Source organism: Hyla sarda, chromosome 3 (assembly GCF_029499605.1).
Source record: "Hyla sarda isolate aHylSar1 chromosome 3, aHylSar1.hap1, whole genome shotgun sequence".
In the NCBI taxonomy this organism is placed as follows: Eukaryota; Metazoa; Chordata; class Amphibia; order Anura; family Hylidae; genus Hyla; species Hyla sarda.
The window spans coordinates 253,203,393-253,216,562 of record NC_079191.1 but is presented as its reverse complement, the minus strand read 5'-3'; the positions used below and the strand labels follow the sequence as shown (position 1 = coordinate 253,216,562).

Sequence of the window (13,170 nt, the reverse complement as noted above, 5' to 3'; positions counted from 1 at the left end):
CCGGATGACTGTGGTGCCACAGCAGAAATCGCGGAGGGTCCCAGTGGAGGGACCCCCGCATTCAGACATCTTATCCCCTATTCTTTGAATAGGAGATAAGATGTCTAGGGACGGAGTACCCCATTATGGGTAGGGTCACACACAGTATATTCTCTGCATATTTTATGCTGCAGATGTGCTGCCGGCACCCTGGTCCCTGTAGCTCTGTGTGTCCACTCATAGCGGCAGGTTTCCCACCAGCAGTCACAAGCTGACACACACATCAGGCCTCAGCAGAAAGCTTACTCTGCAGTTGCTCTGTGACTGCTGGCAGGCCATTCGCAGGGTCAAGGAGATTTCTGGGACTTTTATATTGAAGACTTGTCCTTAGCTTAGGCTATCAATATCCGACCTGTAGGAAATCTGACTCTTGATATCTCCGCCATTCAGCTATATGAAGACACTGTGGTATTTATGTGAGGGTTGTGGCCTCATTCCCCACCATGCTGTTATTAGTGACTGTACTGGGTATTGCAGGTTTTTCCATTCACTTGAATGGGACAAAGCTACTGTTCACAGCACAGCTGCTACAATCATAGCCGTAAATGTTGGCACCCCTGAAATTGTTCAAGAAAATAAAGTATTTCTCACAGAAAAGGATTGCAGTAACATGTTTTGCTATACACACGTTTATTTCCTTTGTAACTTGAACTAATTGAACTAATCCAAAAAGGGAGGAAAGAAAGCAAATTGGACATAATAACACACCAAACTCCAAAAATGGGCTGGGCAAAATTATTGGCACCCTTTTAAAATTGTGGAAAAATAAGATAGTTTCAAGCATGTGATACTCCTTTAAATCCCCTGGGGAAAGTAACAGGTGTGGGCAATATAAACATCACACCTGAAAGCAGATAAAAAGGAGAGACGTTCACTTAGTCTTTGCATTTTGTGTCTGTGTTTGCCAAATTAAGCATGGACAACAGAAAGAGGAGAAGAGAACTGTCTGAGGACTTGAGAACCAAAATTGTGGAAAAATATCAACAATCTCAAGGTTACAAGTCCATCTTTAGAGATCTAGATTTGCCTTTGTCCACAGTGCCCAACATTAGCTGCAGTGCCATGGGTTGCAAACTTCTTGATAATCTCCCTGAGCGTGGACGAAAGAGAAAAATTGATGAAAGGTGTCAATGTAAGATAGTCCGGATGGTGGATAAGCATCCCCAAACAAGTTCCAAAGATATTCAAGCTGTCCTGCAGGCTCAGGGAGAATCAGTGTCAGCGCAAACTATCCGTCCACATTTAAATGAAATGAAGCGCTATGGCAGGAGACCCAGGAGGACCCCACTGCTGACACAGAGACATAAAAAAAGCAAGACTACATATTGCCAAAATGAACTTGAGTAAGCCAAAATCCTTCTGGAAAAACATCTTGTGGACAGATGAGATCAAGATAGAGCTTTTTGGTAAAGCACATCATTCTACTGTTTACCGAAAACAGAATGAGGCCTACAAAGAAAAGAACACAGTACCTACAGGGAAATATGCTTTTGGGGTAGTTTTGCTGCCTCTGGCACTGGGGCCTTGAATGTGTACAAGGCATCATGAAATCTGAGCATTACCAACTAATTTTGGGTCAAACTGTACAGCTCAGTGTCAGAAAGCTGGGTTTGCGTCCGAGATCTTGGGTCTTCCAGTCAATGACCCCAAACATATGTCAAAAAGCACCCAGAAATGGATGGCAACAAATTGCTGGAGTGTTTTGAAGTGGCCAGCAATGATTCTCTGTTATATGTCTACAAATCCTGGAAGTTGGTCCGCTCCAGTGCATGCAGCAGTGGGGCTAAGATTCGCGGTCAGCTGAATTGCTTCTTCTTTGCATATGGAGCAATTTATAATCACAAAAAGTTCATAGGAGCGTGTTTTTATTAACTATAATGTTTTTTATCCCACATGGTGAACAGCTTAAAAGTCATTTAGCAAATGAGATGAGTTGTGTAGATGTTTCATAAATACTTCTTTTGTTAAGCCAAAATAAAAAATAAATATCACAGTTGCAAGATTTTTACTGCAGTATATGATATAATATAAAAATGCAAATGCTGGATGTGCGGCTGTGTTTCTCAATTTGTGTTGTACATTTGTAGTCTCTCCCTTCTTCCATGGCCAGCACTCCGCTCCACCCATTTGGCCCAGGCATTTTTAATTAGCAGGAGACTGCATAAGGGTTTCCTCCTAGCATTCTCCCAGCCCTCTGGCAGTGAGCAAATGGTAGGTTTCACACTGGCGTGGTTCGCTGTGGCAGCCATTGTTTCTGTGATGCTTAGTCTGTGGAGTGGAGTGGCCCAGAGCCAGTGGCTTGGTTGGGCAGCGACAGTTTTATGGGCATGGTGTCTCGGAGGCAGTGGTTGCCGCCCGGCGCCACGCCATTGTCAGGTTAGGGACCCACTCTGACTAGGTGGCCTTGACGTGGCGAGTGGGCTTGTACTTTTTGATCAAAATGTATACTAACAACCTGTTAGTTTTTGAAATTATGCTGAGAAGCAAGTAGATCAAAATACAAATGGTGGGTGTGCGGCTATGTTTCTCTATTTGTGTTGTACATTTGTGATAATATTGTAATGCCCCAACAGGTGTGCACTCGTTGTGTTACCTTGCTGGTTTGACTTAAGGCCAAACTCCGAGGCGGAATCTAAGTACCTTAAAGGGTTATCAACCTTTATCCTGCTGCAGAATCCTAAAGTATACAAGGTTGCTGCCCCAAAAGTGTTTCCAGTATAGATAATGACTCCCTAGGCTGGTCAAAAAACCATAATGCCACAGGGATCAAGGCAGGAGACACAGCACAGTCCAATGTAGCTTATATAATGAGTAGCAGAAAGCAACTGAAATTAGTGGTGCTGGTCAGCAGCAGGACATTCAGCCCAGTGAAGGTTAAGCAGCCTTAAGGTGAAGATGTAGCAGAGCTGATGTTCTAGTAGCTGTAGGATGAATTAATACATGCACAGGTTCAATGTGGACAGCACAGGTCATACACATGAGGGTCAGTGTGGTATGCAAGAGTCAGGCAGAGGCACCATCAGATAAACAGGTACAGATTAGATACAGAATAGCAGATCAGGAAACATACCTTTGCTATGGAAAAACATAATATTGATCAGGCAAAGGTGTCCGGGCAGGGATAGGTAGAGGACACATTAGAGAAGTGCAAACTGGCCCTTTAAGTTGCAGCCAGTGCAAGTGCATAGCTCCTAGAGGGCAGTCCAAGAACTGCACTGCAGCTACTAGAGGCCAGAGGAAGAAGCCCAGAGTGGACAGTGGAGAAGTAGAGCACAGAATGTGGTCTGGCAACAGTGAATGCCTGGGCACGCTGCATGCCAGTGGATGCCAACCCGCCAGCATTACAAACATATTTGCATATTACATAATATCTGTAACATCATTATATAGAAGACTGGAGTAATAGTACATGTAAAACAATCTACATACACTGCCTTTCAGGGGCAGAAATACCATTGGTGCACCGAGTGCAGTTTTGCATATGTGCCCATTGGTCAAAGGGAGCTATTGGCACCTTAAAATCAACAAATAGCTCTATAATGTCTGTTAGATTATATGGTTGGTCATGAGCTAACACATTTCATAGCTGACTCTTATTAGTCATTTTTGTTGGATAATCATAAAGGGGTGCATTATAGTGAACTGTTGGAGAGCAAGGGGCCTATATGTTGCTCTTGCACAGGGGACCTCTTCTGTCTCTGTCAACGGCTATCTTTACCTTCTCTACATTAACGGGATTTCTGCTTAGGCCATGTGATATTTATGGGTACCCTGTCCATCAGTCAAAGTAGAGAGCCATCTATTTATCTGCCAGAAGTGGCCTAACCATTTATTACAGTCCAAAACCACTTGAATTCACCAAGCATACTACATGATCTAGCAGCAACCCGTTTCAGTAGCAGGACATTATTAGGTGCAACATTGTCCCCAGAAAGCCATAGCTAAGTGACAAATGCATAATATAGTCATCATACCAGGATGATGTAACACAGCAAGATTACATCACAAATGTGCTACATGTCCACACAGTCCAGTGCTCAATGTAGAATGTGAATAAGGCTAAGTCTCCACTTGTTATATTTTTTGGCAAAACGCCAAGAAAAATGCCAATTCTGCCGCATTGCGTTTTTTTGGCCAAAAAACGCTGCGGCCAGATGTTAGCTGTAAATCAATGAGAAATCGCAAATGTCGAATTCCACTTGGCGTTTTTTCACTTTGGCGTTTTTTGTTTTTTTTTATCCTTTTGGTGTTTTTTTTTTACTTTTTTTCGTTGTTTTCAGCTCCTTGGCGTTTTGAAAAAAACGCTGTATGTCGCTCAAACCAGCGTTTTTTCGCAAAATCGTTGGATTTTGCTCCAGTAGAAGTCTAAACAGAAATCTTTCTTGGACTTTAGCGATCCAAAAAAGTGATGGCGATAAAATTTCGTAGGGTACCATTATCAAAATGTAAAAAAAATATTCAGTAGTGAAGGAAAAAATTGTATCTAACGAAATTTATATTATTTAAAAAAAAAAATTTTATTACCTTTTAAACTGGGATCAATTTATGTGTGCGGGGAAATAAAAATGTAGCCGACAGTGTGTGTGTTTCACTTTTTTGCTTTATTTTTTACATTTATTTTAGTTAGTACTACTACTCCCAGCATGGAACACACTTCTATGGTCCCTGCCCTGACGTATATTTACATTTATTCATATTTCCCGCAGAGCTGTGATTGACCAGATGGGTCCAGCCAATCACAGCTCTCTGTGAGAAATAGGAACATGTGTATATATACGGCCGTGCAGGGGACCATAGAAGAGCGCCGGCCGCATCCATACATTATACTGGAGGATCGCAGCGGGTGTCAGAAGATCACGGCGGATGTCACTCCTCCTAACTGCAGGTAATACTACTCCCAACATGGAGTACACTCTGCCTCATGCTGGGAGCTGTAGTATCTGCATTAATAGACAGATTGCAACGGGTGTCAGAAGTTACACTCGCTGTGATCTGTTTATTAATGCAGATACTACAGCTCCCAGCATGGAGCAGAGTGTGCTCCATGTTGGGCGTTGTAGTACTTGCAGATAAGAACAGATCGCAGCGGGTATCGCTACTGACATCTGCTGTGACCGTCCTGTCTATAGCAGAGATGGAGTGGCTGTATACATCGCTCGCATCCCAGCCCTGCCCTGCACTATACTCGGCCACTCATTCATCTTTTCCTCAGAGCTGTGATTGGCTGCAACCATCCGGCCAATCACAGCTCTGGGCGGAAAATATGAATGAGTGATATGAATTTCTATTGACATCACTGGCCGGAGTATAGTGCGGAGAGGCGAGCAATGTATAGACCCGCTCGCTTCTCTGCTATATTATGGATGATCGCATTTGGTGTCAGGACTGACACCCGGGGCGATATGTCTATAGTACCGGTACTACTACTCCCATCACGGAACAGTCTGTTCCATGCAGGGAGTAGTAGTACTACATAAAAAAAATTTAAAATTGAGAAAAAAAAGTGAAACACACACACTTTATTAAAAAATAATAAAAATTGGGTTATAAAATATACACATTGCGTTTAATAAAAATGTTTCCATCACTGCTGCGTCCTTTTTTTTTTTTTTTTGGAACCCAACAAATTTTAGGTACCAAAAAAACGCCAAGGTGCAATTTCCGCACAAATGAAAAAAATGCCGAAAATCCCTAAAAACGCAGGACAAAAAACCAAGTGAAAACTTAGCCTAAGAGACACATTGGAACACCCTCCAAGTAAGTTTTACATTTTACAGTCCATTGATTCTTTTCGCTCACTTTGTACTGTCATTGTCACTTTTACCCTTTGGAAGAGATGACTCACGCTCTGAGTTATAATTTTCGACCAAACGGTTATGTGTGAATGTTGATCTGACACATGCTATATAGAAATTAAGGGCAAGGAGAAGACCAGGTGAATGTGCTACCGGAAAGTACTAGAGACATCTGTCTGACTCCATCTCATCATCAGTCAATACAATGATTCATTCTAGAAAAATACATGCTTAACCTTTAAATCTGTTTGTCCTTTTCTTTTTTTACTACTTGCAATTACGTCAAACATCTCCATGTCCTCACTTTCTGGGTAATGTATTAGATCTATATTTTTCACAAAAAAAATATCGGATTAATAAGTACTAGCAAGCTAGTTCCAGGACAAGGGGGAATAATGGCGCAAGGGGATAAAGATGGAGGAGGAATAATGGCACAAGGGGATAAAGATGGAGGAGGAATAATAACACAGGGGGATAAAGATGGAGGAGGAATAATAACACAAGGGGATCAGAGAGAGGAGGAATAATAACACAAGGGGATCAGAGGGAGGAGGAATAATAACAAGGGGATAAAGATGGAGGAGGGAATAATAACACAAGGGGATTAATATGGAGGGGGGGGTTGATTATCCCCCCCTCCATCTTTATCCCCTGGTGTTATTATTCCCCCTCCATCTTTATCCCCTTGTCCCATTATTCCCCACTCCATCTGATCCCCTTTTGCCATATTGGATGATAATGGCACAAGGGGATAAAGATGGAGGAGGAATAATAACACAAGGGGATAAAGATGGAGGAGGAATAATGACACAAGGGGATAAAGATTGGAGGGGGAATAATGACACAAGGGGATAAAGATGGAGGGGGAATAATGACACAAGGGGATAAAGATGGAGGAGGAATAATGACACAAGGGGATAAAGATGGAGGGGGAATAATGACACAAGGGGATAAAGGTGGAGGAGGAATAATAACACAAGGGGATAAAGATGGAGGAGGAATAATGACACAAGGGGATAAGGATGGAGGAGGAATAATGACACAAGGGGATAAAGATGGAGGGGGAATAATGACACAAGGGGATAAAGATGAAGGAGGAATAATGACACAAGGGGATAAAGATGGAGGAGGAATAATGACACAAGGGGATAAAGATGGAGGAGGAATAATGACACAAGGGGATAAAGATGGAGGAGGAATAATGACACAAGGGGATAAAGATGGAGGGGGAATAATGACACAAGGGGATAAAGATGGAGGAGGAATAATAACACAAGGGGATAAAGATGGAGGAGGAATAATGACACAAGGGGATAAAGATGGAGGGGGAATAATAACACAAGGGGATAAAGATGGAGGAGGAATAATGACACAAGGGGATAAAGATGGAGGAGGAATAATGACACAAGGGGATAAAGATGGAGGAGGAATAATGACACAAGGGGATAAAGATGGAGGAGGAATAATGACACAAGGGGATAAAGATGGAGGGGGAATAATGACACAAGGGGATAAAGATGAAGGAGGAATAATAACACAAGGGGATAAAGATGGAGGAGGAATAATGACACAAGGGGATAAAGATGGAGGGGGAATAATAACACAAGGGGATAAAGATGGAGGAGGAATAATGACACAAGTGGATAAAGATGGAGGAGGAATAATGACACAAGGGGATAAAGATGGAGGGGGAATAATGACACAAGGGGATAAAGATGAAGGAGGAATAATGACACAAGGGGATAAAGATGGAGGAGGAATAATGACACAAGGGGATAAAGATGGAGGAGGAATAATGGCACAAGGGGATAAAGATGGAGGAGGAATAATGACACAAGGGGATAAAGATGGAGGAGGAATAATAACACAAGGGGATAAAGATGGAGGAGGAATAATGACACAAGGGGATAAAGATGGAGGAGGAATAATGACACAAGGGGATAAAGATAGAGGAGGAATAATGACACAAGGGGATAAAGATGGAGGGGGGATGCATTAGTATAAAGGTAAGAACACGCCTTTTGTCCGAGGGTACCCCTCGCGCGCAAGTTCCTTGCGAGGGGGTACCCGCGGACATACTTTCAGCCTTTGGGGGTACAGTCGCCAAAAAGGTTGAGAACCACTGCTTTAGTTGTCTTTTTCAACTTGCTCTGCTGTATTGTAATTTTTTCTTCATTTTGTGTAGAATCTACTTTTAGTGCAACTTTTAAAGCACTTATAGTGCGGAGCCGAGGTATGCTTTTTTCAGATAGAGGTCAGGTATGACATACACATATGGGTACTATATGGGATGTCATGAGGTCACAATGGTCCTGTTGCCCATAGTCTTTACTAATTTATTGAAAATGAAAAAATATAATAGTGCATTTACATAAGTATTCAGACCCTTTACTTAGCACTTAGTTGAGCTCCTTTGGCAGCAATTACAGCATTAAGTTTTCTTGGGTATGATGCCACAAGGTTTTCATACCTGGATTTTGGAACTTTCTGCCATTCCTCTCTGTAGTTCTGTCATGTTGAATGGGGACCAATGGGGGACAGACATTTTCAGGTCTCTCCAGAGATGTTTCATTAGGTTTAATTCAGGGTCACTTCCGTTTTACACAAAGTAAATGGCAAAAACGGACAAAAATACCAAAATCAGGAATTGCATATTTTTTGGTCACTTCATATAGCAGAAAAAAAGTTATCAAAAAGTCCATTTAAAAAAAATGTACCATTAAAAACTAAAGATTGCGGTGCAAAAAAATGAGCCCTCATACAGCCACGTATACAGAAAAATAAAAAAGTTATAGGATCAGAAGATGACATTTTTAAGGCTACTAATTTTCTTACAAAAAGTTATATAAGTTTGGTATCATTGTTATCATATGGACCTACAGAATAAAGATTATGGGGGATTTATAAAAATCTGTGTAGGGGTAAAGCTGACCAGTTGCACATAGCAACCAATCAGATTGCTTCTTACATTTTGCAGAGGCCTTGTTAACAATGAAAAAGCGATTTGATTGTTTGGTATAGGCAACTGGTCGAATTTTCCTCTGCACAGGTTTTGATAAATTTCCCCCATGTTACCGAAAAGTGCACTACGTAGATATCCCTTGAGGCTAGGTTTCCACTTGTTTTTTGGCAAAAACGCCAATAAAAATGCCCCTTCTGCCACATGGCGTTTTTTTTTGGTGAGCTGCAAGTCAATAGGGAACTGCAAAATGCCATATCCACTTGGCGTTTTTCAGTTTGGCATTTTTTTAAATCCTTTTGGCGTTTTTCTGCTATTTTGTGCTCCTTGGCAGTTTTTCAAAAACGACCTCTTGTTGAGACTTTGGCGTTTTTCGGGAAAAACTAAAAATTTTTGAAATTTTTAAACAGGGATCAATTTATATAGGAGGGTAGGGCACTAAAAATGTAGCCGACAGTAATAAAAATTTAGTGTGTGTGTTTTTTTCACTTTTTATTTATTTTATTTTTTTTACATTTTTTAGGTAGTATTACTACTTCCAGCATGGAACACACTGTTTCATGATGGGAGTAGTAGTACATGTACTAATTGACAGCTCGCCCCGGTTCAGTTGCGATCCTTCTGTATAATTTATAGATGCGGCCGGCTACTCTTCTATGGTCCCCTGCACTGCCGTATATATATACACCTATTCATATTTCCCACAGAGAGCTGTTATTGGCCAGATGGTTCCAGCCAAGTGACCCTCCGCCATGATCTTTGCTTAACTGCAGGTACTACAGCTCCCAACATTGAAGTACACACTGCTCCATGCTGGGAGCTGTAGTACCTGCATTAATAGACAGATCGCAGCGGGTGTCAGAAGTTACACTTGCTGCGATCTGTCTATTAATGCATGTACTACAGTTCCCAGCATGGAGCAGAGTGTGCTCCATGTTGGGAGTAGTACTACTTGTAGTTACGAACAGATCACATCTGGAACCATCTGGCCAATCACAGCTCTCTGCAGGAAATATTAATAGGTGTGCAGGGGACCATAGAAGAGCGGCCGCCGCATCCATACATTATACAGAAGGATCGCAACAGGCGATCTGTCTATTAGTTCAGGTACTACTACTCCCATCATGGAACAGTGTGTTCCATGCTGGGAGTAGTAGTACTACCTAAAAAAAAAAAAGGGAAATGCACACACACTACATTTTTATTATTGTCAGCTACATTTTTAGTGCTTTACCCGCTCACATAAATTAATCCCTGTTTAAAAATTAATAAAAATTTCGTACTGTATCTTTTTTATTATTTTTTTTTAATGGTACCCTACGAAATTTTAATTAAAAAAAAAGTATCTCCATAACTTTTTTGGATTGCTAAAGTCCAAAAAAGAATAAAAAACGCCTGAAAAAACGCCAAACTAGGTTTTGCCGGGCGTTTTGAAAAACCAGCCTCCGAGCCCAAAATTGCTGAAGAACGCCAAAAGGATTAAATAAACGCCAAAGTGGATCTGGCATTTTGAAGTTTACTACTAACTTGCAGCCAACATCTGGACGCGGCGTTTTTTCGCTGAAAAAACGCCATGCAGGAAAATTTATTTTAAGAGTTATGGATTTTAAAAGGCGAGGAGGAAAAAATGAAAATGCCAAAAATGAAAAATAGCTGAGTTAATAAGGTGTTAAAACGAATGCATTATGTTAATAAATGTAACTTTTTTTTTTCTTTCTTTGATTTATAAATAAGTCAAAATTACAATCCATTGATTTCAGGATGTGTTTATTCTCAATAAAATGTTATTTCTAATAAGCTGAAATATTAAAATACTAACCTGACCTGAGTGCATTATGTATGCAATCCCCTAGTGTAAATCATTATTACACGGAACAGAAGATAATTGCACGGCTTACAATGGGGGGGGGGGGCACTTGTTACCAATCCACAGTGAGAAGATATCTGCCCTGAATTTTAATCAGGTACAAATCACTCCAGCTGAGTTTAAGAAACATTCGCTAGAACGCTTCATTGTAAGCTTCAAATAAGCTTTGCGCTCAATACTTCACACTGTGTGTTAACCCTTCTATTTTTCTTATGAGTAGCTGCTCTATATTTAAGACATACATTTGCATCCACTTTTATTACTACTCCATTAGGGAGATTTATCAAAACCTGCATAGAAGAAGAGTGGTGCAGTTGACCATAGTAACCAATCCGAGGTCTTTTTCCATTTTTTTAAAGGCTTTTTTTTTATTAAAAAAAAATTAAAGAAGCAATAAGATTGGTTGCTATGGGCAGCGGTGCCGCTCTCCCCACATATACTTACTTGCATGAACTAACTGTTTTGTCAGTTAGTTGCTGAAGAATAATCCTGTTACTTTTATTTATTATAAACATAACAACTCTATGGAGGAGATTTATCAAAACCTGTGCAGAGGAAAACTTGCCCAGTTGCCCATAGCAACCAATCAGATCGCTTCTTTCATTTTTATGAAGGCCTGTGAAAAATGAAAGAAGCAATCTGATTGGTTGCTATGGGCAACTGGGCAAGTTTTCCTCTGCATAGGTTTTGATAAATCTCCCCCTATATGTTTATACTGGATCTTTATGCTCCTCCCCCTATTGGTGCATTTACACTATGCAGTGTCTACCTGGTGGAACTCCAGGACCATACAGACCTACACCATCAGCATTGACGGCAATGTTATATCTAAGAAGATTCCGTTGGAAGAATGAACCTGTTCAACGTCCGGTATTTGTATATTCTGCTGCTGAAATTCAGTAGTGTGCATGATGCAGCTGAATCCCATTAAGGGTGTGTTCCCACCTGGCGTAAACGCAGTGTATTTTTAATGCTGCGCAAAATTTGTGGCAGCAGTGGGAAATACGCTGCGTATTCCTTGCTCACTATACACACAGGGCTTTCCGGCAGCAGCCCTATGTGTGCAGTGAGTTTTGGAGGCGGAGCCGCGTGTCATGTCGGCACACGACCCCGCCTCCAAAACACACTACATGCATAGGGCTGGCGCCAGAAAGCCCTGTGTGTATAGTGAGCAAGGAATACGCAGCGTATTTCCCACTGCTGCCACAAATGGGAACGCATGCTAAAATCAATGTGATTCCTGCTGCGCCGGAATTCCCTAGCAAAATTTCTCTGCTCAGAAACTCTGTAGTGTGAATGCGCCCTTACCATGGGAAAGATAAAAAAAAAAATCTGTTCCACGTAAATCCCTTTCCCCCACCAAATACCTCATCGGCCCCCAAAAGACTACATGTCTTTTCAGATTTTTTTTTTATAGTGAACTTTTGTGTGGTTTCATGAAGTATTTAGGACATTGGATGGAATGGCATTGTACTATATTATGAGAAGGCCATCTCAAAAATTATTTCCAGCTTTTATTAACATATTAACAGATATTCGGAATCGAAGTTTAATTTCCTGCTAGTTTGCCATTTTGTTATTTAATTATTGGTTAATGTACATGACAATTTTCAAGGCTTAATGTGATTTAATGGGAGGAGATGCTTTGTTCCTTTCTGCATTTTGGCAAGGGATGAGCAGATAAGGAACATTAAGACTAAGTGTTTTATCTTTTATTAAGTAATAAGTCATAAATAATTTCATTTTAATGTGAGCGCTGGTATCCAAAGTTATTATATTAGCCTCGGATATTTTGTTGTTAAAAGCAGTGATGTGATACAAAAGCATGGTTTGAGTCCTGAAAAAAAAAAAAAAGAATACATTTGTGGGAAACAGCCTGATAGTAACCTGGAGACATGCAGTGCCTTGCAAAAGTATTTAACCCCCCCCCCCTTTGACTTTTGTCGTATTTTGGAACATTACAGAAGTGAAATGAGAAAAAAAAATATGAATAAAACTATTGTTACGAAATAGAACACAGAAAATTGGCATGTGGCATTTGTTAGGAAGCCCATAAAAAGCTCTGGTCCAACTAATTACCTTCAGAAGTCACATAATTAGTGAAATGATGTCCACCTGTGTGCAATCTAAGTGTCAAATTATCTGTCATTACATACACACCTTTTTTGAAAGGCCCCAGAGGCTGCAACACCTAAGCAAGAGGCATCAGTAACCAAATACTACCATGAAGGCCAAGGAACTCTCCAAACAAGTAAGGGACAATGAGGTGCATTTACTAAGGGGTTTAGTAATTTTTTTCTGACTATTTTTGGCGCAAAATTGTCGCAATTGCGCCTACCCTATAAATTGTGCGACTTTCCCTAGCAAGAGCTAGAAAGTAAAAAAAAAAATTCCCGCTTAATTTACGCAAGTTTTCAGTTTTTACTTGCAGTGGTCAGGAATTTATTAACTGAGACAGTCGTAATTGCGCAATAAACTGTCGCAACGGCCATAAAAATTGACTAAATTTA

The 13,170-nt window shown here is 40.8% G+C and overlaps 1 protein-coding gene across 1 annotated transcript in view; it reads left to right on the top strand.

Annotated features, from left to right (window-relative positions):
* LOC130362270 (uncharacterized) overlaps positions 1-13,170 on the top strand; it is a 158,732-nt gene that overhangs the window by 51,938 nt on the left and 93,624 nt on the right. The gene's annotated exons all lie outside the window — the stretch shown is intronic.